The sequence below is a fragment of the Grammomys surdaster genome, unplaced genomic scaffold, assembly GCF_004785775.1.
Source record: "Grammomys surdaster isolate TR1022 unplaced genomic scaffold, NIH_TR_1.0 126271, whole genome shotgun sequence".
Taxonomy (NCBI): domain Eukaryota; kingdom Metazoa; phylum Chordata; class Mammalia; order Rodentia; family Muridae; genus Grammomys; species Grammomys surdaster.
Window position 1 is genome coordinate 2,271,977 of NW_021621071.1, and position 8,493 is coordinate 2,280,469.

Consider the following 8,493-nt stretch of genomic DNA (forward strand, 5'->3'; position numbering starts at 1 on the left):
TTTTTTTTTTTTTTTGGTTTTTCGAGACAGGGTTTCGCTGTATAGCCTGGGCTGTCCTGGAACTCACTCTGTAGACCAGGCCAGCCTCGAACTCAGAAATCCGCCTGGCTCTGCCTCCCAAGTGCTACCAAACATATTCTTATCTTCCTTCTCTTTTTTATAAAACACAGCAGTCCTTGCTCTCGGAATTGTTATGTTGATATATTTAATCCTAGGACCTCAGAATGTGACTGTATTTGCAGGAAGGCTGTTATATAAACAAACAAGCTAAAATAAAGCCAATAGGTGCATCCCAATCCACTGTTTTTTTTTTTTAAGAGGTGTAAGAGGACCTACTTGCATGTGTACAAAATGGCGACCATGTGAAGGTAGAGGGAAAAACCATAGACATGAAGATGGAAAGGGCACTAGCTGGCCTGAGCACGGCAGGCATGACTCTGGCAGGCCTTGCCTTTCCCCTAGCTCCTCTGCCTTGCTAAAATCTGCTAAGTTACATTTCTAAAGCTAGCCACCAAGGTCTATTCCCTTATTCGGCCACTCCCCCCCTCCCACCCCCCCAGGCTGACTACCAAGGTCCAGCTTTCAAAGTATTGAAGTCCAGCCATCAAAAGCCACCCGTAATTAACATGTCCAATTAAGACTAAACCAAACCCCTCATCCTAACATGGGAGTTCCACTTTTGCCTTTATAAACTGCCATTTGCTGATGGCCACCTCTGTCTCCTCTCTCTCCAGAGGCAGTCCTCTGTCCTCCAGGACAAATATCCCATCCATCAACCTTGTTCCCTTCCCTTTCTCCCTTGTCCTCTACCTCCTTGTCTTTGTCTCTTATTCCCCGCCCTTTGTCCCTCTGGGGCAAATAAATTTCCTTTGTGCTAAGTTTTGGCCTTGGGGTATCTTGTGCTGAATACCAGTCCCTTCAAAGACCAAGGAGAGAGTCCTGGGCCAGATTCTTCCCTCGTTTCTCTCAGAAGAGCCAATCTCCCTGGGACCTTTCATTCTGACTTCCAGCCTCCAGACCTAAGTTTCTAGGGTTTAAAGAGTCTAGTTTGTGGGTACTGGCTAACCTTCCCTAACAAGTGCATTCAGTCCGTCTGCCCAGTATTATTCTGTTTCCTTACTGTCTCCTAGTCTTTCACCACACAGTAGACTTTGCTACTAATCACAAAGTAACTGACGACAGAGAACTCTTCCTTAGAGGAGACCAAGCTCTTCCTTTTTCATGCAAACAGTGACCACCGTGACCACCCCCAGGCTCGGATTCTTCACCCCGAAGCTGATGCTGGTTCAGTCCTCAAATCCACCTCCATTTGCAACTTCACACACGGGATAGATTCTTGCAGAAATAGTAGGGATAATTTATTATGGAACACGGCTCTTTTTGTAGCTCTTTCCCTGAGAAATTTTAACAGGCTAGGCTCCCATAGAATGTTTTTTTTAATCTCATAATCACAATTTGTCTTCGATAAGGTAAAACCAGTTTCCCAGGGTATTGCAAAATTATCGTAGGGTGGGGAGAGAAGCTTAAATGAGCAGAGATTCAGAGCAATTCGATAGCCCGGTTTAAATTCTTCTGATAAATTTATTAGCTTTATAATTTCTAAAGATTTAATTAGCTTTCCGATGTTCAAGATTTAATTCTGAGTGGACTGCATGCTTTTAACAGGCAATATTGAATCACTGACGCTCAACAATACAATTAAAGAGTAAACAAAATATTAAATAGACTTACTATGTGGAACAATGTTAGGAAACTTACACATAGACATGTATAGATGGATATTGTGGACTGGTTACACCTAGGCAATTAACATGCCATATATATATATATATATATATATATATATATATATATATATTTGTGGGAAGAGCAACCTCAGAAATTTTCAAAATTACCATATATTATCAAGTACATTCAGAGCATTGCAAATAGATGTCTTGAACTTATTAATTCTTAACTGGCATTTTATATTGTTTGATTTACAGTCCAGCACCTACCACACGGGTGTTTGCTTACCACCATTCTGTGAACAGACATAAGCTGCTTGGAGCTTGCATCCTCCTGAAGAGTGTGTGAACATATATATGAACAATACACAAGACATGTAAAAGATGGAACGGGGGCGAGTCTGGAATTGGCACCCCTCCACAGGTTCCAAAGACCAGATTCAGGCTAAAGTCAGCCACTGGACTCCGTCAGGTGCTGATCATAACTCTTTCCCCTACCTCCTCCTGTCCAGAATCTGTAACATCCAATCCTGCAGGGGAAGGTCTCGGTCTCAGCAGGCCTGCAGTGGAAAGTCCCCAAGCAGCCAGGCTGCTTCCTGTTGATAACCCCATCAGTCAGAACTCGGACTCCAGGAGTTCGCTCCCCCCCCCCCCCCCCCCCCCCCCCCCGGAACCCAGCACTAAGATGAGTTTATGGGACTAGCAATGATGTATCTTACTTTTTTCCCGTAGTTCTTGAATCATTGGGATCTGAAGAAAGATACCTGAATGGCGAAGCTATTGGAAATCGCTGTGTCTGAGGATATCTTGAAGGCCACCAGGTGAGAATAAGCAGCCTGAAAAACACTGATTCTGTTGTTTCAGGTAAGAATTGACTAGGGCTCTCCACAGGCATTGACGGTTCGAATTCTGAAACACAAGGTGACTTTTTGGTTTGCTTTGTTTGAGACAGGGCCTTGCTATAGATAGATCAGCCTGGCCTTGAGTTCTTGGCTCTTTCAGTCTCTCAAATGCTGGAATTAAATGCAGGTAACACCAGACTCAGCTACAACTCCCACCGTGTGCATAGTTTTGAAGTTTGAGGAGTTTGTAATTTCGAGGTTGAAATTCAAAGTTTTTATTAGAATGCGTTGCGGTATTGAATTCATCTGACTCAGCAAGATGGATTTTTTCCATTTCTCAGTTTTGCTTTTCACCTCAGTTTGGCTCTATTCATCAAATATTTTTTTTCAGATAGCTTAAGATTACATTTTAATGGCCTTTAATACCCATGTCTGTACTCTCACAATAAATTTTTGTGTTTCTGCATCTTTTCCTTTAATTCATCTTCTGTTTTATGAAACAAATCTATTTACATATCATTTTATGATCACATTTCACATATAGATGTGTGTGCGCGTGCACATGCGCATGTGTGTGTGTGCACGTGTGTGTGTTTTTGCACGTGTGAGGATCATTCATGTTAGTGAAGGGAGACTGATTTTCCCTCTTCACCTCCTCTGTTACCTTGTAAGCTCCCTTGACTGAATCTCAAACCACAGACTAGCCATTGTGTCTCTTGAGGCAGGTTCTCCTTAGAATTCTGTGAGAAGTTATCATTTAAAAAAAATCCATAACAACCCCGGAGAATATGTGTGTGAGCATTCTATTTTGTGCAGTTTTGGTTTCTGTATTATTTCCCAATTGAAATATTGAGTTCTAGAGTATTAAGAGTCCCACTGGTATTTCGTACGGTTGGCTAATTCTGAAGCTATAGATAAGCAGTGATCTAAACGGAAAGGATTTATCCCTAATTGCTTTTTATCCATAAGCAAGCTAATAGTTATTCCCATTTGTTCTTTCATTTTACAAACTAACCGGAATACTTATAGGTCAGACATTGTGCTAGACACTTTGCTACACAAATAGAAATCCCACAGTCAACATCTTCATATAACTCTCAGTCTAGGGTCATTAACAGGGCCTGTGGATTAGGCCCTGTCTGGGGATTAGGTCCTTAATTGGTATTGGATCTGTTCCCTGCTTTCCGGGCCACCTATGTGTTTGACATTTTTTTTCTTTGTGTTTGTGTTAAAAACCCCAAAACGAAACCTGCAATTGCAAAATGGGCAGAAGTAGGCCAAGGGGGTGTTGACAAGTGATTTCTGCCACAGGATTCGAGAGCCTTCTCTTGTGTTCGTAGTATATGAACATCAGGATACATAGTATATTGTTATTAGTCGCCCACACTCCGGCAACAGGAAGCAGCCATGAAAGAGAGTTAAGAAACTGGTGTACACAATAACATGGCAGATTAATTATTAACTGACATTTAAATTAAGGAGGAAATAGAAAGCTCATTACTCAAAATGAATGCCAGACATTAATTCACTGAACTTTAGAGCACGATACAAGGTCTCTTCCAAATGTTAGCAAGCACGGTATAGAGGTAAAGCCGCACTGATTTCTGACTTCAAGGTAAATTAGAATGGCTTCTGATATTTGCTACCTTGTCTTGGTTTACGTGACAGACTCTGATGCCAGGTGTATGATGACTTTATCAATTAAGATGTCAACTGATAAGAATTCAAATTCTAATGATATCTTACAGGTAGCCAAAAGAGTATTTTAATGAAGTTGTATTTGTTATGTGGCCTAATGTGTTGTCCAAAAAACAAAAAAAAAAAAAATATGTGTATCCGAGATGCTGACCAGAGTTTTAGAAAGATCAATGGTTAGCTAAGGCACTCCTTTATATAAACTTAGAAGACTGTTCACCAGCTCTCCCTTCGGAATCTATCCCTTCAGGGAGGTACCACCAAAGAATAAAATCATATCAACCCAGAGAACATAAGAAACATCAGTGGATGAATGATCAAAAAACCTTGAGAGATGGAAAATGTTTCCATAATTAAGACAACTAAGCACTCAAATCCTTGTAGGAGGTGGGGCTCCTATAAAAATCTGGCTTCCAGAATGCCTGAACCATAGGATGAGGTGTATTTTGGCAACTGTATAAAAAAATATCTATAAACAAAGCAATTGAGCTTCCCAGATTTCTTCTACCGACCCAAGCAATGGGAAACTATCCCTCTCACATCAATGATAGTCAAAAGCAAGTTGAATCTGGAGAAACTGAGTCAAAACTTCCTGCACCAGATCCAACAGACACAGTGAAGACAGAGGTGAATTTAGAAGCCAGGGACAGTAGGAACATGCAAAATATTAGATGTTGACATTCATCATGTTATGCAAAAGTTCTTCTTTTCCCTTGGACATGGAATCCTAGACAGCTAGATTCCTACCTTTTGCTTACTAATGAATACTGAGGTCTACCTGACAGTCAACTTTTCATTTTTATATGTGAAAGTGCAATTGATAAGAATTAGACATCTGAGAAAGGAAAATTGTGGGTGGGGGAGAGACACAGAGACACAGAGACACAGAGAAATACAGAGAAAACAGACAGAAGAGAACATAAACAAGAAAGAAAAAAAAATCCTGTATCAAAAAAGACATTGGAACAGAAAATGAAAGAAAGAAACAAAATCCCATGTGGTTAATATTCTGAAGGAGAGAAGAGATAACCTGTTTTGAAATGCATATGAAGTAGTAATATAAAAAGAACAAAAAAAGAGAAATTAAAATATGATGAACATGAGAAGGTTTTCTTGAGCCTCTCTTGGTGCCAGACTTGCTAAGAAATAGTGATTTGAAGGCGTAGGAAATTTCCAGAAGGTGTGTGGGCACAGACAAAGGCGCAGGTCTGGGATGCAGGAGGGGATGCCATCAAGTGTGTGTGTGTGCCTGTCGGAGGCACTGGTGGTCCAGCTATAACAGACTTCACAAGTCTTTCTGTGTTTATTCATCTTTAGGTCAGACACTGCATCACTTCACATCTTCTGAAGGAAGTGGGACTGTAGGTCTTTGGCAGGGTAGAATCCATTCAAGCCATGGAAGCTGTTGAAACTCTGCAGGAACAGAAATAAAAATGTTTACTACAAGGAAAAAAGGTAGCACTTGATGGAGGCTATGCTTGAGTACCAGTAAAAGTTTTTGTTAAGCTAGAGAAAGATTAAATTGAGGGGGATTAACCAACTGAGTCTTTTTTTTTCTTGCATAGAAATAGATTCTTATGAAGGTAAGAGTCTCATTTTTTTTTTTATCAAAGTCTGTTTGTACTGGATATCAGAAGAACTGAAAAATGCTGTATTTAATCCCTCATGAAGTAACCTCGATTAGTTGATGTACAGATCCCAACAGAAATGAACCAAAAATTTATTCTAAGGAAAAAAAAACCTTCTGAGGTGTGAATTTGAATCTCTGGTATCTTCAACATTTGTGCTTACATGATTCGATTACGGCCCCTACTCCAAGAAGACACCTTGTGACATGGACCTCAGCTAAAAGCTTGCAGTTTTCTACTGGCCTTTTCAAAAAATCAAAGCTTTGTGTCTTCTTAACCTGGAAGTAAAAAATGGTATGCTTCGTTGAAGTACTGAAAAATTTCCAAATACTTAATATTAATCCTTGACTGTTACCAAACAGTCAAGGATTAATGAGTCTGAGTTCTCTCACTGGACTGAGGTGGTTTCTAAATGCCTGGCTGAATGTTTTCCTCCTGAATTGTGGTGCAAGGATGGCTTGTATTGTTTTTCTGGTGTGGAGTCCAGAACTTTCAAAGCAGCTACTCTGGTGTTTGAAGGGAGCTGTCAGGATGTAAGTGGAATTGAGGGCCCTGAAGGAGCAAGCATTGGGGAATGGAGTCCCCAGCAACTGTCCACCACAGAGATCAAAGATGCGTTTCTCTGCAGCTTGGAAGTGGCACAGTTTCTGTCTTCCGTTTTAGACCTCTAATTGGACTACATCCGGGTTTAAAGACCACTTATTATTTCCAAATGACGAGTGGGGGAGTAAGAAGACTTTCTAGCTAGTCCTCAGGTAGACAGGGCACACCACAGAGCAGCACACCTGCTGTCCGTTATTCTGAGAAGACCCGGCCCATTTTCATAGTTTAAACCATCAAATGGACAGTTTATGGCCTTTCAAATAGTTCAAAATAGTTTTAACATTAGCACTTTTTTTTTCTGGATGAAAAAATTAGCTATTTGGGGAGCTTAAATTCTTTTAACTTATTACTCATCAAAAGGATTTATAAAATGAATACTGTGGCTTAGCTTAAACATGTAAGGTCTTCAGTCATTTTCATATGATCAGGTAGGAGAGTGCAGATGCTTCAGCAACAGGAAACACAGATAATGCTTGTGATGATTTGTCTCAATCCTCTCTGTGACCTTCCGTCTTCTCAGTTTCCAGAAGAGAATATACCATTAAATGAGAAGAAATTCCCCTCTCTAATTCTCAATGTTCTTTCTGATTCAAGTCCTTCCTATAAACTTAAGAATTATAATATTAATGTCTGTGGGGTTAATTATATAACATCAATTTACCAATAATATAGGATACTATACAACATCAACATAATAAAATCAACTTGTTATGTGATATAATTGGAGTTAAGATATGATATAAAACATACCATAGTTAAGGCTGTTATGGAGTTACATAACATAATGAGAGTTAAGATGTAGCGTAAGCAGATTATAGCTATAATTGTCTGACTAATTTTATGCAAATATGCAAAGATTTGTGTACGAAATAGAACTCATCTAGTATTGATAAATATAGGTTAATTGTCAATTTTATTTTATGTAAGATATCATATTTGCATTCATACTTTCTGTGTTTTGGGACCAAATTTTAAAAACAATTTTATTGATTGGTGCTAAGATGAACTACAAAGTACACGTATTTGTTGTCATAGTTTAGTCTTACGTCTTGCATAAGTGTGTAGAATTCTAAGAATGATGATATGTGAACTTGACATCGATAGTTTTTTATGTAGAAAAAATATGTTTTAAATGTTAGCCTTTATGTAAATTATACATCTTTAAATTGAAGTCAAAATATGTGCTTTCATATATATATATCATATATACATATTAATGACTAGAATATATATATGTATATATATATATATTCTAGTAATTGAATTCAGTCATAACTATTTTTTTGTTTTATAAAAAATTGATGGCTATTAGGGTGCTAAGTGACAAACTATTTGATGTACTCCATTAAAATTAATTTGATACACACATGAACACACACATACACACACACACATATACATATACATATATATATATATTTAAAGATTGAGATTTAACTCACAAACAGAAAATTTATCATTGCAAAGCATGCAATTTAGAGCTTTTTAGTACTATGTTGTATAATCATCCCCATTATCAAATTCCAAAATATTTCTAATCATGCTCTCAAAGCTTTTAAAGAAGCATACATATTAGCAGTCTCCATCCCTTACCCTATCCCATGTCAACCACTAATCTAGTTATGTCTCAACAGAGAGACTATTTTAGACCTGTCCTACCAATGGAGTAATAGAGGATTTGTTTAGCTTTAAAAAATATGAACTTGTGTCTGCCTTTTCTTTCACAACACTGCATTCATTATTCACATTTTATATTTCTCTAAGGAAGAAAGTTTTGAAGTGATAACTGCTTAAAATTCAGTATAAACGTTAATGAGAAACTGACAAATAATGAAGGGGGTAAGAAACCGTTTCCTACATCATCGGGAGTCTGAAAGGAACCATCATGATTCAAAAAACAGTTAAGAAGTATAGATAGCCAATGAAGGACTGCAGTAAGCAGCAGCCTGTAAGATAAAATACAAAAACATTGTATGATTGCTTTATAAGGGAAACAAT